General features: G+C 45.1%; 1 long non-coding RNA gene across 1 annotated transcript; it reads right to left on the reverse strand.

Annotated features, from left to right (window-relative positions):
• Positions 1-8,424: 8,424 nt before the first annotated feature.
• On the reverse strand, positions 8,425-25,928 carry LOC117366506. Its single transcript, XR_004540597.1, has 3 exons — positions 25,877-25,928; positions 9,341-9,806; positions 8,425-8,465 (listed from the first exon to the last, which is right to left on the reverse strand). It is a non-coding gene; the product is annotated as an uncharacterized LOC117366506 (long non-coding RNA).
• Positions 25,929-26,165: the final 237 nt, after the last annotated feature.

Genomic DNA, 26,165 nt, shown 5'->3' on the forward strand with positions numbered 1-26,165 from the left:
CTGGGTTTTCTAGCCCTACCGGCCCCCTCCTGGGCTATCATCCCTTGAGCCTCTGTTTGATCCCCCTCGCCTTGTGGCACCCCTATATTGCCCTCAGTTTTCGCCCTCGTGCCACCCAGTCCCCCTGTGTCTCCATGCCCCTTAGTCTCCTCCCAGCAAGCTCCCTTTACCTGGTGTTTCCCTCGCTGTCTGATCATAAGATTCACCGGTCTCTCTACTTCCTCCTTGCAGTCAGCCCGTTCAGCATCTGTGCTGTGCCACAGGGATTGGTCTTTAATTCAGGTCTTGGGGAAAAGTTTGATGTTTTGCAGATGATATCAAAAGCTCTAACAGGGTAGATGCTCTGAAAGATGCAGAAAACATGAGGAATAGCCTAAGATCTCATGCTAAAAAGTATGCACGAGGTCATGCTTTTAGGCTGAAAAAGCCAAGGGAGCAGTACAGTTATGTATAAGTGATGGACCTGTAAGTGAATGATTGTAATGGATGATTTAAAAGTAGCCAAACAGGTAGACAAGGTGATAGGAAAAGTCAGAAGGATGCTCAGATGCTCAGGGAGAAAAAGGGTCAGCAGAAAAAAAGAAGGTGATAGTGCCTCTGTATGTCTGTTGTGAGACTTAGTTTGCAGGTCTGGAGACTGCATCTGCAAAAGGTTATAAATAGGATGCAGTCTCTAAAGCCATCTGTGGTCTATTTTCATTTAAAGTCATCTTTGGTCTTTATCATTTTGCCAGGACAAGCTTAGCCATTAGGCAAGGCTAGGCAGTCACCTTGAACAATAAGTTCTGGTCAGTGGCAAAGAGCAGCTAACGTCAAACCAAAGTAATAATAGTTCCTGACAGTCACTTTAGCTCAAAGAACCATCAGTGTGTATTTTACCTCTAGGGAAGTGAGCAATTTTCAAGCAGCTCATTTACTGGGTAAATAATTTTGGCAATTACCTTCATATATATACACATAAAGCAAATATTTAAAGTGTGATGTCCAATTAAGTATTTTTACAGGAGTAAAAGGAATACCTAATGGTTACAGCTGCAAGCAGAGAACGTGCTCCTTGTGAGCTTTGGCAAGTCATTTAACCTTCCATTGTTCCAGGTACGAGCTTAGATTGAATGCCCTCTAGGGGCAGGGAAATATCTAATGTACCTATTAACTTGCCTTGAGCTACAACTGAAATAGTGTGAGCTAAATCTAAACTTTCCCCCTCCCCTATTTTTGTTGGAAGGGTAGTGTTGGGATGATCATGATTGTTAAGTTCAATTATCAAAATCTCAAGAGGAAAGTTGGGGACCTGAAAGTTAATTGATGATGAAGGGGAGGGACGTAACTGATGATGAAGGACATTAATTGATGATGAATGGGAGGGATGTAAGGCTGAAGGTTCATTTTGTGTCCTTGCACCCACCCTGCCTAAATGATATGGGGACAGACTTAAAGATCAACTCCCATCACATTAAACTTCCAGATTAAATTTGCACAGAAGTGTGAAATAGACATTTGCTTTACCATACAGAAAGCTTTTGATCTTTCAGGCCTTGTATGATTTACAACACAGATAGGTCTTTGTTATTTCAGACCTGTATACCTACAGAGTCTTTAGTCCTCTGGTGCCGCCTAGTAAAATTTGCTTAACAGCATCTAACCCACCTATTTTGCTGACCCATAGAGCCTTTTAGGCCTGTAGTACTACCTAGTGAAATTTGCTTAAGTATTATTCTACACCAAGAATATGCCTTGGTCCAGTAGACCAAGAGATCTGTGGGTTCTCAGTGGTGTGTGGAAATGGAAACTATAATCCCTACCAACGAAAGTGCCAGAGGTCAGACATTTGCCTAACAATGCCCACCTCACTGCCATACCCAAGCTATCTTCAGCACACTCAGACTAGGGATACAATCAAATGCACAAAATCACTATCCCTATCTAAGTGGATCAGAATCTCTTTTACTCAGTCTAGATCAGTGGTCTCAAACTCACTACCCAGGGACCACATGCGGCCTGCCAGGTGCTATTTTGCGGCCCGCAGTCTGTACTAGTGCTGCCCACTCTTTGCAGCATCCTCCGGCTTCCCCCTGGCCTCCCGCTCTTACCTTCAGCTAATTACCGGTGCTGCGGTGATCCTTGCAGGCTGCCATCATCCTTAGCAGCACGTTCCCTCTGCCGTGATCCTGCCCCTGATGTCATAGGAGGGGCGGGACCGTGGCAGAGGAAATGTGCTGCGGAAGCCGATGGCAGCCTGCAAGGAACACTACAGCACTGGCGATCCTCTCTGCAGGCTGCGGTAATGAGCTGAAACTAAGACCAGAAGGCCGGGGGGGGGGGAAGCTAGAGGATGCTGCAAAGAAGGGAGGAACATGCAGGCCTTCGGGGGAGGGGGGAGATTATAAACTATAAAGAGTTTTACCTCATGCAAAATTGTCATTTCTTTAATAAGAAATTAACTATTTTTTCTGCGGCCCTCCAAGAACCTACAAATCCAAAATGTAGCCCCACAAAGGGTTTGAGTTTGAGACCACTGCTCTAGATAGACAAGAGTAATCAATCTAGCTGTTCATGGTATACCGAGCACCTTGTAGCAGCACATCATCTATGCGATATTTGATCTTATTTTTCTTAGATTTGTGATCATGGGTAGGGTTACCAGACATCCGGATTGACACGTCTGGACGATTTTTCAAAACCTGGCACTTTGTCCGGGTTTTGAAAAGCTTCCAGCTTGGGACTGTGTCCGGAGGGCATCTGCGCATGCACAGATACAATGTGGTGATGTCATCACGTCACACCTGTGCATACACAGATGCCCTCCAGACGTGGTTCCAAGCACGAGAACAGGTTGGGGGAGGGGCGGAGCTGGGGGGGGGGGGGCAAGGCTAGGTTGGAATGGGGCGTGCCCTGTGCAAGGCTTGTTGAAACTGGGCTGGGTCCGGATTTCGCAATAGTAGAATCTGGTAACCCCAATCTTATGAGACTTCAATATACATATCAAAACCCTAGATACCACCAGAGCTGTCTTACTAAATATAATGCTGAAGATTCAAAGCCACTCAACCTAATATTGAAAACTGTAAATCCAACCTGAAAATACTAGTACCAAAGTGTCACAATACTGGATTCACTCACACTCTCATATAAACAGTGCCTGAACCGACCAGCTTCACACATTTGCTCTTAACTGGGGAGGGGGGGGGAGGTTGTATGGATCTTCAGAACGTCACCGGGCATAATATACTTCTGGTTGCTATGGTCTCCAGCGATCCAGAATAACCTTTAAAATTCAACAAACTCATGCTCCAATTTTTCTGCATCGTCTCTTGATACCGTACTCTCCATCTAGGGCACTTAGGTCAACACAACAAACTCTATCGACTATCCCTTCATTAAAAATAATAGGGACCAGGAGATCTACTATTTTCTCGGTCATAGCGCCCCAGCTTTGGAACAATCTACCAATATATGTTCGTACTGAATCCTCTTTAGAAAAATTCAAGCGTTCCTTAAAAAGTTTCTTGTTTAAGGACGCATTTGAAAAATAGACAACATAATTTATAAAATTAGACAACACAATTTATAAACTTTTTGTGTGTGTGTGTTACCCACCATATGTGTGTTTTCCCTTAAATGTTTCCTTTCTCTCTTTAAAAATTGTAGTTCATCCCCCCTCACCTTCCGTGCCAGTCATGTATTAGAATGTATAGAATTTGTATATAATTGTATTACAGAATTTTGTTTTGCCCCCCCATTTTTTAAAAAAATGTTATAAGCATTGAAGCATTTGATACTGCATACTTAACAAATTTAATAATAAACTTGAAATTTGAATTTTTTTCCTGTATTTTAGTTTTTTATATTTCTTCTTTTCATAATGTAAAATTTGCTCATAAAACACCACCACTTAGCTCTATGCTTATTCTTCAGTGCGTTATTAATCTTCAAATACGCCACCTCTCCCGACATGCATGTTTCACTGGAAACTTTCTTCAGGGTTGAGGTGAACTAACATTTAAGGGACATAGGCTCCCTTAAATGTTACAGTTCCCCTCGACCCTGAAGAAAGTTTCCTGTGAATTGTTTTAACAGCAATTCAAGAATGGGCTGAAAACAACAAAGGTTGCCTGAACTCAAGTAAAATGAAGCTCTTGTGGGCCCGAACACAAATGGCCACATACCTGACATCAAAATCCCTTGTGGGAGCTACGAACTATCCTTAAATCACAAATCGGGAACTTTGGGGGTACAACGGAACTCACATCAATTCCCCAAACTCAAGCAACCCGCACTATCTTGTCTCTCTCCATTCAGATTTGGGGGGGGGAGGGGGCTGGGAGGGGGTCAGTGACCACTAGGGGAATGTGGGAGGGTCATGCTTACTTACCTCTAGTGGTCATCTGGTCGTTTTGGATACCTTTATGGCACTTAGACACTTGTAAAATTGGTCTAGCTCTAAAAAGAGGACATGTCCAGGTAATTCCAGACATCTGATAACCTTTCCCAAATGTATGGTAGTATTCAATAAGGACAGCCAAGTCTGCATTATAGAATAGGCTTTCACCCTGTATTATTGAGACACCTAAATGGAAGTGCTCTGTTGTACAATTGGTCTCAGCAAGAAGAAATGAAACGCAATAAGAGTTAATATTGGATTGAAAATCAAATCAAATGAAAACCTAGCTGACTTTCAAATTCATTTTCAATCAGCATATTTAGGGTTTCAGACACTCTGGACTTACTTCTGAACTAATGTTAAAACTTAGGGCCTCTTCTATTAAACTGTGCTAGCAGTTCCCATGAGCAGTCCCCATGAGCGTCGAGAGCAGAACAGGCCATTCAGGGCGGCTCTCTGCGCTAAAAATTGCTAGCACAGTTTAATATAAGAGGGGGTTATTTGTTTAGACATTTTTCTCATTTGCAAAATCAACTGCTACTCCATCCTCCTACTTTCAGTGGGGTTTGCTACGTGAGGATTTTGAACACAATATTTTCCGTCCTCATGATTCCTTTTTGGAATTCCTTACCTTCTCTTATTAGGTTGGAATCAAATTATTTTTCATTTTGTAAAAAACTAGAGACCTTTTTATTTTATAAATATTGATTAGACAGGTTAGATTGTTGTTATATTTTGCTAGTGTGGTTATATTTTACCCTCCCCCCTCCCTCTTGTACAAAGCCGCATTAGGCTTTTTTATTGCCAGCCACAGTGGTATTAGCTTCAACGCTTATAGGAATTCTATGAGCGCCAGAGCTAATACCGCTGCGGCCGGCGATAAAAAAATCCTAATGCGGCTTCGTAAAAGGGGGGATTAGTTTGATTTTGTGAAGTGCATTGAATCCTGAAAGTGGGATAGAGTGGGAAATAATAATCATGTTGATATTGATATTAATGATTTGACTTAACTGTGTATAATTCTTTCAGCAATAAAACTCTTCTGAGTGCTGTATGTATCAATAACTACAGTAGGTTCGCCATTACTGCAACTTGTAAGAACGTCGTATGCAAGCAAAGTGTCGAGGCACTGTTTATTTTTTTTTTTTAAATTATATTTATTAGCAATTGCAAAAGGTAACATACAACTAAAAGGGAGTCAAATAGTAAGAAAGCGAAACAGCTAGGTCAATATGGGGACAGATTAACCTCATACTGGAATCAACAATCTCTTTGACGTATGATGCAATTATATGTGGAACATTGCTGCATATCAAGCCTCCCATGAATCGCTACAAAGGCAGGCTTTTCCTAATTATGACAGGGATCGCTATGCAAATGATAACCTGCAACTGGAAAAATTGCGACCACCTCAACTTTTCTTTTTGGTGGGCCAGTTTATGTTTAGGTTACAAATACGAGAAGATGAATGCGGATATGTTGGGACATAGCAAATTATTTAAATTGGTTTGGGGCCCGTTGACATCCTTTGTTACTTCAACATAGTTGTCTTTGTTTAAATTTTTTGTTTATTTATTTTTATCTTTTTGGTTTATTTCTTGATTAAATTGTTGGATGGGAGGGGAGGGATATTTTTCTTCTGCATTGTTATTGATGGAATCTAAGGGTTTACGTTGATTATTAATGTCTGTATAATTCCTGGCACTTTGTATTAGTTTTGAAAATTAATAAAATAAAAAACAAAAAAAAAACAAAAAGGTACCACAGCAAGGTGAAAACATGCCAGCGATAGTACAAAAAGAACAATAAACCGTCCGGTAGATGCCCATCACAATTAACCCTTATCTTATTTTCATTCAATTGAGTAAACTTAGGGCCTCTTCTATTAAACTGTGCTAGCACTTTGTAGGCGGTGAGCCGTGCTGAATGGCCCGCGCTGCTCCCGACGCTCATAGAGTTCCTATGTGCGTCGGGAGCAGCGCGGGCCATTCAGCACGGCTCTCTGCACTAAAAACTGCTAGCACAGTTTGATAGAAGAGGTTCTTAGTATAGGATTGATACTTGAACTTTCCTCTACCAGGAAAAAGTAGAAAGGCCTTTAGCAGCAAATTCCATTTTCTATCAAATGTATAGTATATTTAAAAAAAAAAAAATCAATCATCCCTGCATCATTTATCGAAGAGTTCTAAAACGAGTTCATTATTTGGAAATTGAACATATTTCACACATAATATGATCAGATTTGGGCAAAGTTAGGTCTAATAAAACTAAAGCTTTTAAAAAACAATTTAATATGACCCAAAAATTCTGGCCAGAGGATGCTACGTATGGCATTGAACAGAGGTGGATGCTGAAGCTGAAACAAAACAACAGCAGGTTTTTGGAAACTATTTATTTTTCTTTTGCTTAAGTTATTCATGTGTTATGGCAAGAGCTAGATGGTTAATTTGACCATTGTAAAAAGTACAAGCAGTGAAGGCCATACTGCCCTCAGCACTTTCAGACAGCTAAATATAAGTTGCTATCACTGTGCAGATTATCACTGAAAAGGAAGATCTTCTAAAGAAGATCTAGTAAATGCAAAATTTCACGTTTCTGGAAGGCTTGGAGAAGATAAAAGGAGGATGCCCAACTAAAAATCAACTTAGATATGAAAAGAACCTCATTACAGTTGGGGGAATATGATCTTATCTTCATGCTAATTCTAATAAACATTTTAATTAGAAAATATCCCATTCCAGTAACCTGTTGCAGTTTCTATATCAACAGGGGAAATATTCATATGGCATGCAAATTGGTTTGTTAGGTTTTGCAGAATGAGGTTCTAGAAAATAAATACAAAAAGCTGGTAACATAGCAACAGAGTACATGACAGCAGCTAAAGACCCCTACGGTCCACCTGCTCTATCCAGTAAGATGGCTAGAATTATACCTGATGCTCAATGCCCTTGTTTGGGGTTGTACCTACTACTCCATGCAGGTTACATTCCTTTATCTCTTGACCAAAGTGTGAAGGTCATTTAAATTTTGCTTGGCTTACATCTTCTTGCTACATTAGGCAATGTCTTTATGAATTCCATTACTGTTTCTGTCCCCGCCCACCTCAGCTGAGAAGGAATTCCAAGTTACTATTATGATTACTTCCTTGCAAATTCAATTCACATCCTCTAGTTCTAGAATTTCCCTGTCTCTGAAAATGACTTGCTTATATATTGATCTCTTTGCAGTATTTAAAATATCTCATCTCCCCTATCTCTCCTTTCCTCTAGAGCAGGGGTAGGTAATTTCGGTCCTCGAGAGCAGGAGCCAAATCAGGTTTTCAGGATATCCACAATGAATATGTACGAGATGGATTTGCATGCACTGCCTCCTTGAGATGCAAATCTATCTCATGCATATTTATTGTGGATATCCTGAAAACCTGACCTGGCTCCGGCTCTCGAGGACTGGAATTGCCTACCACTGCTCTAGAGCAGGGGTGTCAAACTCAATCACATTAAGGGGCCAAAATCTAAAACACAGGTTGTCAAAGGCCATACCCCACCCAATCTATGCCCCAGACCCCGCCCCCCTAATAGTACTAATTGTAATACAATTTTTCCATTCATTTTACATATATACACACACACAATATAATCTTATTAGCAACACATAATGGTTAACCATAAAATTAAACTACACAAAGCACACTGTATGCGTCTCAGCATTCATTCCTATCAAAACACAGATAACCCCTACACAAATACGGGACTACAAACCAAAAGTACTAATATATACAAACGAAACCCTAAGATTCAAGACACTGCATGCAGTACAACCCCAGAGAAATAGAAACAAATGCATTTCTTCCTGAATAGTGCAAAATATAGACAGCAGATGTAAATTCTCAAACTGACACAATTCAATCACTAAATTGAAAATAAAATCATTTCCCCTACCTTTGTTGTCTGGTGATTTTGTTTTTCAAACCATCTTTTCCAAGTCTCTGGCTGCACTTCCTTCTATCTGTGCTCTTAACTGTATATCCAGGGCCACCTTATCCATTTGCTGGTTTTCTCTCCTTCACTTTCTGCCATACATCCATCTTTAATCCAAAAGAAACAGGGGATTTAAGTTTGAAACCTGTTACTTGGGGGAAGGGGAAAGAATCAATACAGAAGAAATACAAAAAACCCTTATCCATCAAATAATAAACTTTTTTTTAGAAATTGCTGCATAATTGTTGACTTAGCAAAAAACTATTGAATTTCAAATGTGCTCATAAATCCTTCAGCAGGGCACCAAGCAGTGATACAAAGTCACTGGCACAATATGTAAATTTTTAATCACATCACATTTAATTGAGCGCTACAGCTTCCATAAATATTCATAAGGCGTCTTTTTCAACTAGGAGCGTCAAAGTCAGAGGACTTAGGCACCAGAAAATTTTCTTTAAAAATGCCATTTCATTCGGCTTCCTGATATAGCTCTGCAAAACACAGATTGTGTTGGAGCCAAGAGACACAATTTTTCAGATACCGTATTTTTCACTCCATAAGCCGCACCTGACCATAAGACACACCCTAGATTTAGAGGGAGAAAACAAGAAAAAAAACTTTCTGAACCAAATTCTCCCTGCCAGGCTCTGCACCCTGTCCCCCCTCCCTGCCAGGCTCTGTACCCAGTCCCCCCTCTGATGGTCTACTGGTAGGCCGGGACAGGGCACAGGATGGACAGGGCATAGGGTGGACAGGGCACAGGGCAGGCAGACCCCATACCCCCCATGTACCCCTCCAGTACCTTAAATCATTCCTCCAGTACCTTAAATTATGCCTCCATGCCCCCACATGCCCCAGTACTTTAAATCATCCCCCATACAACCACATGCCCCCCAGTACCTTAAATCATCCCCCATACCCCCACGAGCCCCCCAGTATCTTAAATCATTCCCCAGTACCTTTAATCATACCCCTTCGGTACCTTTTTAAATTCCTTCCTTCGTAGATGGCTCTCATCTTTCCCAGCCAGCGGCGCATAGGCCAGAAGCGCAGAGATCAGGAGCAAGCCCTCTGCACTCCCGCCTGGGCCTGGGCCGATCTCTGAATGGCTGCAGTCAGTTCTCGCAAGCCCTAGTGTCAGCATAGTGAACTTTTGACATCCTATCCTGTGACAACACAGCAGAGTTGAAAGAGGTGCTCCTTGTGTGTTTCCTATTATGGGCAGCTTTGTTTTATGATCAGTCAAGAAGTTGGTGAACTTTGATATACTGTAGAGCTCCTCTAATGAGCAAAAGAAAGTGTTTTTCTGCTTCCTCCCCATAGGTCAGGTTACTACGTGCTTGCTTTTTAGTTTGGCTTTTTAGTTTGGCTTCTTGTGAACTGTCATTATTTGATTAGGTTGGCTAGTGAGCACTTGGGGTTTTCTTCTTCAGTGGCAACCTTCAAGTCTTATTTGCATAGCATTCAGGGATGACAATACAGAAGAAAAAAAAAAAAAAAAGAGTGTGAATGTTGAAGCAGTTCCAAACTGGCTGCTAAATGTTTTCCTTATTGATTCTCAGAATGGTTCAAGTCTCAGACATTACCTAATATTTCTTGCAATATGTTATTGTAATATCCGACCCACTGGTCCAATCAATAATCTATAATCCAACTATAACTCAACTAGTGAGTAATGGCAATCCTTATAGATTTCACATTTCTAGTATATTATCTCAGAAATTTGATTCAAATACAGTTGTTTTAATTTTAATTTAATATAATATAAGGGGAAAAAAAAGCCTCAGAATTTAGAGCCTCTTGCACAGTTGATCAGTGTCACATGGTTCAGCAAGACTGCCAATTTGATTCATACAAACAATCATTGGCAAAAAAAAACCTTTAATTTCTTTGTTATAGTAATTTTTATTCTTTTTTATATTTCTTGGTCATAACTTTTCTAAGGGCAGGGTTTGAGGCGTCTGGGCCAATCAGGCCCTAAGGCCCGCCATTCTGCGGTTGGCAGGCCTGCCAGACGGACGGGCTTGGGACCCGTCCATCCAACTTTTTTAAGGTACAGGGGTCTGTGGGGGTGGTGTCACGGGGTCGGCAGGTGTATCACAGAGTCAGCGGGTGGGGGCCGATCGGGGGCGGTTTTGTGGGGTGCATAGTGGGCAGGATGGGTTGGACTTCCTCCTGCCCATATCTTAGTGGGAGTGGAGGGTGGGGGTTTCGCCAGGGCAGGAGGGGTTGGGCTCTCTCCTGCCTGGATCGAGTTGGGGGGGTCATTGGGGCAGGAGGGCCTGGGATCCCTCCTGCCCATGTTAAGTCGGGGGGCACTGGGACAGGACGGCTTGGGCTCCCTCCTGCCCAAGCCGATCACGAGGCTGTGTCGGGGCAGGAGGGGTTGAGCTCCCTCCTGCCCGATCTTGTTGGGGGGGTGAATCGCGGCCAGAGAGATTGGCTTTTATCTCCTGCCACGATCGTTGCTGGGGGTTGGATTCTGTAACTGGTGTTGTTTTTGACAGACACCGGTTACAAAATCCAGCTTTTAGGCTAAGGACTGGCTCCTCCTTCGCCTAAAAGGCCTGGTTTTGGGCATTTGGAACTTAGGCTGTTTTTTGGTTGGTAATGTGTCTAAGTGTAGACGTAGTGGTGTCTGGGCATTTAAACAGCTGAACATAGAGATAGGCCATTCTAAAAAAAAAAACCCTCATTTTGGACAGTTTTTTTTGAGAATGGACATTTTCCCTGCTTCTACTTTCAGTGTTTAAGGCCTAGGCCAAAAGGGGGACTTAGATGTGTTTTTTTTATTATGCCCCTCTATGTATCCAAATGGAGCCTTAAAAGACAATTGCTATTAGCCAGCTTTTTTTTTTTTTTAATGATTTTTACTATAAATGTCAATCCTATTGAGAGCTTTCATTCCAGAAAATGTATTCTATCTGCCATAAGAACATAAGAATAACCACACTGGGTCAGACCAATGGCACATCTAGCCCAGTATCCTGTTTCCATAGAGGCCAATCCTGGCAGAAACCCAAATAATAGCAATATTCAATGCTACCAGACCCAGGGCAAGCAACAGCTTCCCCCCTATCTGTCTTATTAGCAGACTATTGACTTTTTCTCCAGGAACTTGCCCAAATCTTTTTTAAACCCAGCTACGCTAATCATTGTTACCATTATCCTCTGGCAATGGTTCCAGGGCATAACTATTTGTTGAGCGAAAAAAATATTTCCTCCTTTTTGTTTAAGCAGTATTTCCCTGTAACTTCACCGAGTGTCCCCTAGTCTTTGTTATTTTTGAAAGGGTAAAAAATTGATTCATTTTTACCTGTTCTACACCAGGATTTTGTAGATCTCAATCATCTCTCTTTTCAGCCCTCTCTTTTCCAAGCTGAAGAGCCCTAACCTCTTTAGCTTTTCCTCATACAAGAGGACTTCCATCCCCTTTATCATTTTAGTCACTCTTCTTTGATCCTTTTCTAATTCCTCTATATCATTTTTGAGATACGGTGACCAGAATTGAATGCAATAAGCAAGATGAGGTCACATCATACTGCAATTTCTGTCACCTTCTCTGCTCCTAGTTCTAAAGTGAGCTGGTTTTTTATGCTGTACATTTCTCCCAGTTCTGCAGTCTTCCTTTAGGCAATGAAAAGCCGGTGTGTGGTTCCTTTTAAATTCTACCACTCCTCATAGGCTCTCTAGTTGTGGCCTTCATGCATATTCAGAGGGTACTCCTGGCATCCTTGTCAGAGCAAAACTCCCCACTCTGATAATCTCTTTTCAATGACAGTGAAGCAGTGGATTCCATACTGTCTACACAGTTTAACAACATCAACAAAAAGCATTTCAGATGATATCAGTTTAGTGGATCACTCCTCTCCGGGATCTTGTGACCAAGTGATCAGATTTTCATTTGGTTAAAAAAAGGCTCAAAGGGGATTATTATCTATTGCTACCCTGACTACTGGATGGTCTACTCTGTTCTTTCTCTATCGTCAGCTAAATTGAAAGGAAAAGGAAAAACCACCCCCTCCGCTCATTCTAATGGAACCAGATTGGTCCAGAGACTAGGTTATGTAGTCTTAAGGTTACCAGATATCTGGGGAAAGTCAGACATGTCCTCTTTTTAGAGGACTGTTCAGGTGTCCAGACAGATTTCCAAAACCTGACATCTGCGATGACATCACATGCATGCATATGTGTGACATCACGTTACATCCATGCATGCACAGATGTGTCCCAAACTCGGGGAAGGAGAAGAGACGAGGTTTGTGTGAGGGCAGGGCTGGAGCAGAATGGCTCAGGGCTGGGGGGTGGGATGGGGAGGGCTGGGAAAAATGGGGCAGAGCCACATGTCCTCTTTTTTTTTTTTCTTGAACAAATCTGGTCATCCAATGCAGACGACATAACTGAAAAGTGGATATTCTTCCATTTTCCAGAGCTCACTGCTTGTTGCAGCAAGATCCAGAATTACTACAAACTGGGTCCATTCTGGCCCGTTTCCTGATCATTTGGAAGGCCAGGCTGTGAAAGATAAGTTATTCAGTTTCCCAGAGCTCAGTATTTCTTGCAACAAGATCCAGTCCTAATATAAAATCTAATCCATTCTATCTCACAGTCTGACCATGTAGAGGACCAGGATATGCAGATAACTTACTCTTTGATGCCTTACTTAAGACCTCCGCTTCATGGGCATATTATTCAATGGGTTACTTCAAAGGCTAACTTCATGGGAGATATTAGCATCTCTTCTAAACTATTTATTGCATAAAACACTAGAGCAGTATTGAACTCAGGTCATGCAAGGGGGCCCTGTTATAGCTGAATGTTTGTTTTGTCGCAGGCTGCAGATGTTTTGCTCTTGCCTTACCTATGCACAATTCCTTTGCTGTATGTACCACTTTAGAAGCAGTCATTCCAGTCAGTTTAACCTTCAGAACTCAAACTCTTTCTTTTTATATTCACTTTTCCTTGTGAATACTGCAACCTAGTGCCTCCTGCAGGCTGCCAGTGGTATGGCCAATCCTACCAATATCTCCCTACACCAGTCTTCCACAAAGTTTTAGCCCCCAAACTTAGAGTAGCTTCTAATTCTTTCCAAGCATTAGGGCTGGGTGCATTTATTATCAGAACATCCTGGAAATAAGCTAATACCCCTTTCAATTCCCATTAAGAGGAAGATTCTCAAAACATACCATGCCTTAAAAGGTGGTTGCTAAACTGGCTCCAGCACCTATAGCAGAGGCCTTAAGCACTTGGGCCAATCAGTGCCATAGGCCCCTCTCCAGCATCTCCCAGGATGCACCAGGAAGGGGAAGGCCTGACATTTTAAAGAGAAAAGCCTACTGGACGGAGGGAGTAGGCATCCCTCTGGCCAGTTTTCCTCCTAAAGGTACATGCTCATGAGAATCGCCCATAAAATAAAAATCGATTCCACTATGGCCACTACATTAACTTGCCAGATTTTACTGGCAAGTTTTGAGAATCTTCCCCTAGGTCACCAACCTTCCCTAGAAGAACAGTGGTAAGGCTCTCAACCCAGTATGCTTTCTAAGCCTATGCTCTGCTGCAAGCTTCCATGCTTGACAGGCAATTCAAAAAGGCATTATCCCTGCTTCCAACTGTTACTTTAAAAGCTGCATACTTTTACAGACAATTTATCATGGTGAGATAATTGTACAGGGCTCCTATTCTCCTAGTATCTCTCGTCTCCCCATTTCCTTTTACCCTCTCCATAGAGCCCATCTAGTCTGCCCATCCACAATAACCATTATCTCTTCTACTCTCTAAGAGATCCCACGTGCCTATCCCACGCATTCTTGAATTCAGACACAGTCTATGTCTCCACCACTTCTTCCGGGAGACTGTTCCACACATCTACTACCCTTTCTGTAAAAAAAAGTATTTCCTTAGATTACTCCTGAGCCTATCACCTCTTAACTTCATCCTATGCCCTCTCATTTCAGAGCATCCTTTCAAATGAAAGAGACTTGACTCACACGCATTTACACCACTTAAGTATTTAAATGTCTCTATCATATCTCCCACCTCTCACCTTTCCTCTAAAGTATACAGATTGATTTCTTTAAGTCTGTCCCCCATACACCAGGGGTGTCCAACCTTTTGGTTTCCCTGGGCTGCATTGGCTGAAAAAAATGTTTCTGGGGCCGCACAAATGCACAAACGCTGCAGCAAGACAGCAAGCCAGCAAGACGGTAAACACCCGGGGACAGCAGAGGAAAACACTGCATCACTGAAGAGGCCTGGTTTGGCGCACAGTATGCAGAAGCGTTAGCAGGGCGTGACAGAGACCTTCCTAGTTTTGATCAGAGGGTCTTATATACATGCAAAACACATTTAAAACTTTGAAAAAGTCAGGATAATAAACAAAATATCAGGAAAACGATATATAGCATAGGAAAAGGGGAATTCACTATTTATGTAAGGAGGTAGGTGGGCCAGAATCATAGAGGAAATCAGGTAAAGAACTCTTAATGACTCCATTTTGGGATCAGTGATGTTCTGTCTGTTCTTTGTTCTCGTGGTTCTAATTGATAACAGATGTGCTTAGGTCGGTTAGGAAGTGCATATTAGATAACGTATCCCAAAATGGAGTATAACATGTATTAAGTCCAAACCTTAACTAATTTAGAACTCAACTCAATCAACTATCCCATCCAAACCACCATAAAACTTCTAGGAATGACCTTAGACAGATGCTGTACCATGCAACCGCAAATAAACAAAACAATCCAGAAATCCTTCGCAATCATGAGAAATCTGAGACTAGTCCCGGAAATTCTTTGAAAGATCTCAATTCCAGTTTATAGTACAATCCCTAATCCTAGGAATGCTGGACTACTGCAACATCCTCTTCCTCCCATGCCCTGCTACTATGATCAAACAACTTCAAACAATCCAAAATACAGCTTTGAGGCTCATCTACTCATTGAGAAAACATGACCACATCACTGAAGCTTATATCAACTCACATTGGCTAGCAATCCAAGAAAGAGTTCAATTCAAATTCTACAGCATGCTATTTAAAGCCCTGAATGGAGACAGTCCTTCCTATCTGTACAACCGCCTCAACCAAGCATCCACACTCAGACACAGAAAAGCGCATTCCCCATTCATACCTCCTCCGATCAAAGAAGTAAAAAGATCAAAACTACACGACGGCCTCCTAGCCACTCAAGCCGCAAAACTGGATACCCGGATCTCCAACCTGCTGATGACCACCTCAGACTACAAGACATTCAGAAAAGAAATAAAAACTATACTTTTCAAGAAATTCCTAAATCAGCCCTAACCTCATGTACTATTAACAATGAAAAAAATTAACAAAAAATCTACCCTTACTTCCCCAGCAATAACAATTATGCTACCAATGTAACCTCCATTTACACACTTCTTGTAAGCTGTATTAATCCTTGCCCCAAAAATGTCAAAAGATCTAATATTTACCACTCTAGTATATCATTCGTTCTTCCATTGTAACCCCAGTTTATAAATCTTTTGTAAGCTGCCTTGAACCACAAGGTAATGGCGGAATAGAAATCCTTAATGTAATGTAATGTAATATACCGTGTTGTGTGTGAATGGGGCCCCAAATGAATGATGGATGCTATGAAAGATATGTGAAAGAATGGTGTGTACTTAATTTCCTATATTTTATCACTGAAGAAACTCTAAGGAGAAATCCTGAGGCAACATCTGGAAATGGTTAGGTTAAAGCCAGGAACACTGTTACCAAGGAAACCCTCTGCCCTTTAGTATAGGAAGAGATCTGGGTCTTCTGTGTGTGTGTCAGTGAAACTTGAAACTGTCAATTTTTGCAAAATTCAGAGCAGGGGGGAATAGCACAGTTACTTACCGTAACAGGTGTTATCCAGGGACAGCAGGCATATATTCTCACATGTGGGTGACGTCATCTACGGAGCCCCGGCGCGGACAGCTTTTCAAGCAAACTTGAAGTTTCAAGTTTGCACACTGCACCACGCATGTGCGTGCCTTCTCGCCCACTAGAGGGCGCATCCCACCTCGTGGTCCTCAGTTCCATAACTAGCAAGGAAGCCATCCCCGGGGAGGCGGGCGGGTTGTGAGAATATATGCCTGCTGTCCCTGGATAACACCTGTTACGGTAAGTAACTGTGCTTTATCCCAGGACAAGCAGGCATGATATTCTCACATGTGGGTGACCTCCAAGCTAACCAAAAAAGGGCAGGTGGGAGGATGGCAATTTAGGAAAACAGATTTTGCAAAACTGACTGGCCAAACCGGCCGTCACTCCTGGATAAAGTGTCCAGGCAGTAATGAGAGGTGAATGTATGAACCGAAGACCAAGTGGCAGCCTTGCATATGTCCTCCATCGGAGTGGATCGGAGGAAAGCTATCGAAGCTGCCATCGCTCGGACCTTGTGCCCCGTGACTCGACCCGGGGGAGGAAGGCCGGCCTGAGCGTAGCAAAAGGAAATGCAAGCGGCCAACCAGTTAGACAGAGTGCGCTTGGAAACTGGATGCCCTAATCGATTGGGATCGAAGGACAAAAACAATTGAGGAACCTTCCGATGAGGCCTGGTGCGTTGAAGATAAAATGCCAACGCCCTCTTACAGTCAAGCGTGTGAAGCGCCGTCTCGCCCGGATGGGAGTGGGGCTTCGGGAAGAACACAGGAAGGACAATGGACTGATTGAGGTGGAAGTCAGAAACAACTTTAGGTAAAAACTTAGGATGGGTGCGGAGGACCACCTTGTCGTGATGAAAGACAGTGAAAGGAGGGTCCGCAACCAAGGCTTGCAACTCCCCAATCCGCCTGGCAGAGGTGAGGGCAATCAGAAACACCGCCTTCCAAGTCAGAAATTTCAAGAGGGACTTGTTGAGTGGCTCAAAAGGGGGTTTCATCAGTTGAGCCAGAACTACATTCAAATTCCACACGACAGACGGAGGCTTAAGAGGGGGGCAAACCCTGAGTAACCCTTTCATGAAGCGTGTCACCAAGGGATGGAGTGACAGAGGGCGTCCCTCCAGAGGTTGGTGGAAAGCGGAAATCGCACTGAGATGAACCCGCACCGAAGTGGTTTTCAAGCCGGAGCGCGACAAATGAAATAAATATTCTAAAACCGAGGATACCGGAACTGATACCGGATCCAGGTGAAAAGACGAACACCAGGTGGAAAACCTGGTCCATTTCTGCGCATAGCAAAGCCTCGTCGAGATCTTGCGGGAGGCTTCCAACACCTCCTTCACCGATTGAGACAGGTCCGGAGGAGTCAGGGAACAAGAAACCAGGCTGTCAGGTGCAATGACTGCAGATTGGGATGTAACATGGATCCTTGACTCTGAGACAGCAGAGAAGGAGAGACAGGCAGGGGAAGAGGCTCTCTGGCACTGAGCTGGAGCAGCAGGGAGAACCAGTGCTGACGCGGCCATCGAGGTGCTATGAGAATCATCGTGGCCGTGGACGATTTTAGGTGTACCAACGTTCGCATGATCAGAGGGAACGGAGGGAATGCATACAGGAACCTCCCTTCCCAGTCGAGTAGGAAGGCATCCGCTTCCAGACGGTCCTGCGAGTACATCCGAGAACAATATAGTGGTAGTTTGTGTGTCTCCGGAGAGGCAAACAGATCCACCTGTGGCGTTCCCCAGCGAGCGAAAACCTCGCGTAGAACTGCTGAGTGTAGAGTCCACTCGTGCGGTTGCAGAAGTCGACTCAGTTTGTCCGCCAGGCAATTCCGTTCTCCTTGGATGTAGACCGCCCGGAGGAAGATGTTCCGGGAGGCCGCCCACTCCCAGAGGCGAAGAGCTTCGGAGCAGAGGGGCCATGACCCCGTTCCTCCCTGCTTGTTCACATAATACATTGCCACCTGATTGTCCGTGCGGACGAGGACCACCTGGTCCTGCAATATGTGAACGAAGGCTCGAAGTGCTAGGAAGATGGCTCGCAGCTCTAGCACGTTGATGTGACACTGACGGTCTTCTGTCGACCACAGGCCCTGCGTGCGAAGACCGTCGAGATGGGCTCCCCACGCGTACTCCGAGGAGTCCGTGGTCAGGACCTTGCGAAAGGGCGGAGTGCGAAACAATAGCCCCATGGACAGATTTGAAGAGTCTGTCCACCAACGCAGCGATTTCCGCAAGGGCGGAGTTACCGAAATGAGGCGAGACACCGGGTCGCACTCCTGACGCCACTGGGACGCGAGGGTCCACTGAGGGATCCTCAGATGTAGCCTCGCAAACGGTGTGACATGTACCGTCGAGGCCATATGGCCCAGCAGCATCATCATGCGCTTGGCCGACACCTTCGACAGTTGAGAGACCTGGTGGCTCATCCGTACCAGGGCTTCCAACCGCTGGGTCGGCAGGTAGGAGCGTAGGCGCACCGTGTCCAGCACCGCACCTATGAATTGAAGAGACTGCGACGGCCTCAACTGAGACTTTGGAAAGTTTATCTCGAACCCGAGAGTTTGCAGGAAGGCAATAGACTGTCGGGTCGCTGAGATAACCCCCTCCCTGGTCGGGGCTTTGATGAGCCAATCGTCCAGGTAAGGGAACACGTGAAGTCCACGCGACCTGAGGGCTGCTGCAACCACCACCATGCACTTCGTGAATACTCGTGGGGACGCGGCCAGGCCGAAGGGCAGTACCCTGTACTGGAGGTGGAGGTCCCCCACCTGGAATCGTAAGAATCTTCGACAGGCGGGGTGCACCGGAACATGGGTGTATGCTTCCTTCAGGTCGAGGGAGCACATCCAGTCCCCTTCCTCCAAGAGGGGATACAGAACCGGGAGAGACAGCATTCGAAACTTCTCCCGGGCCAGGAATTTGTTGAGCTTCCTGAGGTCCAGTATGGGGCGCAGGTCCCCGGTCTTTTTTGGGACCAAGAAGTAGCGGGAGTAAAACCCCGTGCCCCACTGGTCCTTGGGGACCGGCTCGACCGCCCGAAGCTTCAAGAGGGCTTTGGCTTCGGTTATAAGGGTCGGTAGCTGCGAACGGTTGCAGGGGACTAAACTTGGGGGACTGTCCGGCGGCGAGGACACAAAGTTGAGCGAGTAGCCCTCGGAGACGATCCGGAGCACCCAAGCGTCTGAGGTAATCCCGGTCCATGCCTCCCGGAAGGACCGAAGACGGCCCCCGATAGGAAGGGGTTCTTGTGAAAGTGCGGAGGGGAACCCGCCCCGTCCGCTCAGCCCGTCAAAAGGAAGGCGCTGGCTTAGAAGGGCCCTGCGCCGGGGCTTGGGGTTGTCCCCCTCTGCCTCGCTGAGACGGACGTCTCGGAGGCGGTCTCGAGAAAGCCGGGGTCGACTTCTGAGGGTATCGGCGCGGCGGAGGCCGAAAGGGTTTCTGCGGCGGGGGCCTAGGTTTGGGGCGGACCAGGGATGCTAGAGAGCGCTCCTGTTCCGACAAGCGCTTGGTCGCCGCGTCCAATGACTCGTCGAATAACTCGGACCCCACACAAGGCAAGTCTGCCAGGCGTTCCTGCAGGTTTGGGTCCATGTCGAGGGTGCGAAGCCAGGCCAAGCGGCGCATGGCCACCGCGAGGGCCGACACCCTCGAAACCAGCTCAAAGGCGTCGTACACTGCATGGAATAGGTACAACCGCAATTGAGACAGGTTGGACATAAACTTGTCGAATCCTGCTCTTTGGGAGTCCGGTAACGAGTTTCGATATTGAGGAAGGTCCTTCACCATACCACGCAAAAAGGAGGAAAAGGTGAAGGCGTAATTTAGAACCCTGGTGGCCATCAGGGAATTTGAATAGAGGCGACGGCCAAACTTGTCCAGGGTCCGCCCCTCCCTGCCTGGTGGAACCGCCGCAGAAACCCGTGAGGGCTGTGATTTTTTAAGAGCAGACTCCACCAGAAGGGACTGGTGTGAGAGCTGCGCCTTATCGAACCCTTTAGGGGGAATCGTCCTATACTTCGATTCCATTTTTGAAGGCACAGACGTGACTGTAAGAGGGTTTGACAAGTTCTTCAGCCAGGTTTGCAGAAGGACACTGTTGAGAGGGAGTCTAGGCACCTCCCTAGGAAGAGTGGGGAGGACCTGTTCCTCCAAAAATTCTTTGGAATACCGAGAGCCTACCATCAGGTCAATCCCCAGGGCTTGGGCCATGTCCTGAACGAAGGATGAAAATGAGGACGGCCTAGCCTGGGGAGAGGGGGTTCTCGACCGCCCCACCGAGGAGAGGGGGGAGGCCTCATGGGAATAATGAGGGTCCCTAACCGATCCCGAATCCCAGGATCCCCTCTCGAGGGCCCTCGAGGGGGAAGGGGAAGTTATCCTCCTCGCAGAACCCTTGGGTGAGGACCCCGGGGTTCGTGGGACGCTCTCCCGTTTCCTCGGCGAGGCGGCCCGGGAAGACTTCCCATGGGGTGAGCGGAGGAGCCTCGGGTTGTCGAGGCGCAGCTCCGACACCTGCAGCGCCTCGCCCCCGAACGACGAGGAACGGTCGCGCCGAGGCGAGCCTCGGGGCCGCTTGGACTTCCTCGATCGACGCCCCGTCCGAGGTCGCGTCGAGGGCGAGGCGTGTCTGGAAGACCCGGAGGAAGAGGAGGAAAGGCGGCGCACTCTGCGCAACTTTTCTTTGGGCCTTACACTGCGCTCAGGGGGTTCCCCCGAGGTCGAGGTCCGGGGCGGGGCCGAGACCGAGGTGAACGGGGCCACAGTACCCGAGACCGAGGTCGCCGAGGCCGGGGCTCCCGAGGGAGCCGAGGCCGGGGCCTCCGAGACCGAAGGCGCCCAGGCCGAGGTCGAGGCCGCCGGAACCGCAGCACGCTGCAACACTTCCAGGGCTCCCGACAGCTCCGATGAGATCAGAGCTCGGAGGAGATCCTGGAAGGCCGGAATCCCCACGAAGGTGGGGAGTTCCGAGTCCGGGGCACACTCCCTGGAGGGCGACCTCGGTCTCGAGTATTCCCTCGGGGTGTGCGGAGTCGAGGTCCGATGCGGGGCCGGGGTCGACCCACCCGCCTTGGCCTGACTCGAGGATGGCTTCTTTGCTGAAGGGGATGGAACAGAGGACTTACCCGAAGCTTGCTTCACTGACGACGCCTTCGAGGAAGAGGGCCGAGGCGAGGCCGAGGCCCCCGAGGACGCCGAGGCCGAGGTCAAGGCCGGGGCCGAAGCCGAGGCCGACGTCGAGGCCTTAGGCGGCGCGTCGACGGCGAACAATTCGGCCATTCTTGCCTTACGGCGACGGAGGGCCCTGTTTTGGAAGGTAGCACAGCGATCACACGAGTCTGTCGGATGTTCGGGCCCAAGACAGACAATGCACCACCGGTGAGGGTCAGTGATGGAAAGCAACCTCTCACACCGGCTGCACTTTTTGAATCCCGTAACAGGACGGGACATCCACGAAGAAAAAGAAGAAGGCCGGGAACGTACCGACGTCCCGCGGCCACGGCTTCCGGGAGCCCCCGGAGGCCGACGAAAAACGAAAGACTTTTTTTTTTTTTTTTTTTTTGAAAAGAAACGAAAGGAAAACAGCACCGCGAACTAATTCGAAGGGAAAAACAAACTAAACGCGGCAGCTAGAAGGCAAAAACACTGGAGCTCAGATCCACAGGGCTTTCTTGCTCCGCGGAAAAATTTGAACTGAGGACCACGAGGTGGGATGCGCCCTCTAGTGGGCGAGAAGGCACGCACATGCGTGGTGCAGTGTGCAAACTTGAAACTTTAATCAAGTTTGCTTGAAAAGCTGTCCGCGCCGGGGCTCCGTAGATGACGTCACCCACATGTGAGAATATCATGCCTGCTTGTCCTGGGATAAAACTCCATTCTCTGGTGCTGACAGGGACATGAACTTTTTAATACTTTTCAACAAATGCATAGATAAACGGTTTGATTTAAGTTTTTTGAGAATGACAAAAATAATATTGGGTATGTTATAATATGTTTGTGCATATTTGGACATTAATGTAAACAAAAACATGATTTTAAAATCTTTGTTTGAGTTGGGAAAAACTTGTAAAGGAATTTCCTTTGTCCAAATCTAAGGACAGCCTCTGTTAATGGATTGGCTGACAAGTAATGATGTCATGCAGGACAAAAGATACATATTGGAGAGCAACAAATTATCAGATTGAGATCTTTGTCAGGAAGGCCAACTTTTGGTATCTGTAAAGATCTCCTGGTGATGTAATAAATCTTTTGAGAATTAATATGAATAATTAATTTAAAAAATAATGTTTTGGAACCTTTTACGTCATGTGCCATTTTTCATATTCTTTTTACCCACATATGAGCAAACTTGGTTGCTCAATCACCCTCGACTGGGGCTGCAAAAAATACTTCATGGAGCCGCAGGTTGGAAGACCATGCACCATTTTAGTAGCTTTCCTCTGGACTGACTCCATCCAAGCTTCAGCTTCAATAATCAATCAGGTTGCTGGTCTCTTCAACCCTGCCGGTTAACCATTTGAATACATCTAAACCCTTTCTTCCATACCCCACATCTCTCAGTTCAATAAGCCAGCTCCATAGCTTCCCACCCCACTTTTCCTTTCTGGATTCTCAGGGGCCTGTGAGCCCACATTCCAGTCAACTAACAGGGTTCACTACAATCTTTCAGCCTCTCTGCCCTTCCTTGGGATCTACCCACTGCTAGGCCTCTCTGCCACACAGCAAAGTGAGAGTAAATCTGCTTATCTTCGGACAGTTTGAAGGTTGTGGCTCCTCCCAGGGAAAACCCTCTCTTCCCTTCTACATCTGGGAACTTGTCCCTCCTCCTTCAAATTGGGGCTTCTTCCCCCTCTCCTTCCCCCAGCTTACAGAAAAACAATCTTTCCTTTCATGCGGAGTCCTTTGTCGTTACCTGTATCAGAGCGTGATCTTTAACTGCACCTTCTCCCCTGCTTGGTGGGGAAGTTGAGGGAATGCAAGTTGCCGTACAGCATGATGATTTGTGACCATAATAAAATGTGTACAATGTGGCATTCACCCAGTCATCATTCTATGTGTACCGTCCTTGTTCATCATCTTTCACCATGACCGAAAAAGATCATTAAAAATGAGAGAGTTCTTTTAAAATCTTTACCCCTTCCCAGGACCGTCATAAGATGGAAATGTGCCCTGTGCGACATGCCTCTTTAAGCTCCTATCCCACCCACTGAGTCACAGCCAAGCAGGGAAAGCGATGCACAGGACTTAATTTTGGATCCCCTTCCTCCCTTACATCCTGGATGGCCACACTGCCCGCACATAGCTTGCTATGGCCCTGTCCTCTCCCATCTGCCCAAAAAAGGCCTAGACATTCAGAAGAGATTAATACAGAGCAAGATATTGGCGCATCTTTTTTCATTTCAACCATGTCTTCACTTACATACATTAGGTACAATCTATGGTAAGAAATGTTATTTTTTTGTGCTTGTAAAACTTCACAGATTACTGGAGAGGTTTAAGAGAGGGAAGGAATGGGCGGTTGAATGTACCTTTTTATTTGTTCTTAATTCTTGAGAATCACAGTATGAAATGATAATTATGTAACAGTATGAGCCATATTGATTTTAGTTAGAAAGAAAAAACTTTAAAATAAAGCAAGAGATTGAAGAGAACGGTCTTAGAGCTAGAGGAAAAAAACAGAATTAGGGCTAGTAGTTTGTCTGATACAGAGTCCAGCTGCTCCAGGAGCTCAATAGAAAGCTGAAGCACTCAATATTTTGGAAGGATTAAGGGTGCTATTCTTAACAATTTACCAAAAGATATGGCATATCTAAATTTATCCTTTGTTGTGTGAGATTAGGAAAATGATGAAAATCGTATCCCGATAAGAAGGATAAAGAAAAGAAATGCAGTCAAACCTTGGTTTGCGATAGAGAATGACACGGTGACAAAATTCATCACCGTTCCCGTCCCCGCGGATAACCGCGGGAAATCATCTTCATGTCATTCTTTAAAGAGAGAGGGAAGAATCAGAGTATAATTGGGCACAACCACTGGCCCGCAAGCTTTGCTTTGAAGAATGCTGGTGTAGAAGGACTGAGGTTGAAATAGACACTAGAAAATGACATGGGATTATTTCCCGCGGTTATCCGCGGGGACGGTGATGGATTTTGTCACCGTGTCATTCTCTAGTTTGCGAGTAACGCAGTTTGCAAGTGTTTTGCAAGACGAGCAAAACAGTCCCGCAATTTTTAATTTGCAAAACGAGCATTGTCTCGATATACGAACTTGTACGTGCGCAAGTGCGCCATGCACGCATGTCGATGAGTGCAATCTTGCCCAGATCCTGACTCGGCTCAACAGATTTCCCACCCTACTCACCCAAAGTCTGTTTGGGAGAGGGAGAGAAGGATTAAAGCTAATGCAGTCGCACAACCAGTGCCCAGCCTATGTGCACATCTTACGTGCACAACTTCTCCCTCACACCAGCCAGTTTTTGGGATGTGGAACGAATCATCCAAGTTTCCATTACTTCCTATGGGGAAATTCACTTTGACATACGAGCGCTTTGGATTACGAGCATGCTTATGGAACGAATTATGCTCGCAAACCAAGGTACCACTGTACCTATACTGAAAATGATTATTAAACAAACATTTAAACTATAAACTTTAATGACAAAAATGAGAAGTTAAAAAAGAAAACGTTTTCTTGTTCAACTTCTCATTTTTGTCATTAAAGTTTACAGTTTGAAGGTCTGGTCTTCTCTGCTCCTTTGTTTATCCTTTTTGGTTTGGTGCAGAGTTTGGTCTTCTTTTTGGTTTGGGGGGGATTTTTTATTATTAAGCAATGACATTGCATATTTTGGCTAGCATGACAGGGGATAAAATCTCCAGAGCTATTGTTAAATTAGTAATTACATAAATACAGCTTTACCTCCCCAGAGACCGGCTGGGTCAGTGCAGCAGATTGGCAGTAGTAGCATGAGAATCGTAAAGGCCATAAAGGAAATAGATGGTTCTGGGATTTTATATAACGGTGACACGTGTAATGGTAGCTCTTTAGATTAAAAAATGATTAATTTATAGAGCGTGTATGGTTGGGCAGGCTGGATGGACCATTCGGATCTTTATCTGCCATCATTTACTATGTTTCTATGTTACTATAAAACCTCTCCAGCATCAGGTATCTTGTGAAGTAGGTAATACAAAACCCTACAAAGCCACTCAGGACATACAGAACAAATCTATAATTTCATAATAGCACCACCTTCCAAAACTCACACGAAAACATACCTAGGAAAAGGAAGCACTGTAAATATTTCAATGAGTCCTAGAACATACACCAGCTGAGAAACTGAACAAGCTGAATTACTACAGATCTCTGTTCAGACATTTGACCTTGAAGTCACACATGCATCAACTCTACCCTCATGCACAAACAACTGATATAAATGTAAAATACAACAATAAGACTAATATACAAATTGGTGGCAGAGCAAGGTTGGGAGGCATCCAGGGCGGTGGCATCCCCCACCCTCTTCTCCACACCCCCGCTATATATAGGTCCCGCCTTCTTCTCTAACCCCCCCCCCCACACACACACACACACACTATACGTGCATCCCTTTCCTTTTCCATTACCTCTTTAACTTTGTTGGTGTGAGCAGCATCTCCAACCTGATGTCCACGCCAGACTCAGCTCTTCCTCTGATGTCACTTCCTGAAAATAATTGAAGGCATATTTGTTTCTGAAAACATTTCCAGGCATTGGATAATGCATTATTTTGCATGTAGCTTTTTAATGATATTTATTGCAAGCTGTCTTTTTTAATGTTTTAATTTTTAGAATCTGATATTTAATAATAACTTTAAAAAGCAAATAATAATTTTATATAATGTATTAATAATTTTAAATTTATTATTTGTTGGG

Source organism: Geotrypetes seraphini, chromosome 9 (assembly GCF_902459505.1).
Source record: "Geotrypetes seraphini chromosome 9, aGeoSer1.1, whole genome shotgun sequence".
NCBI classification, from domain to species: Eukaryota; Metazoa; Chordata; class Amphibia; order Gymnophiona; family Dermophiidae; genus Geotrypetes; species Geotrypetes seraphini.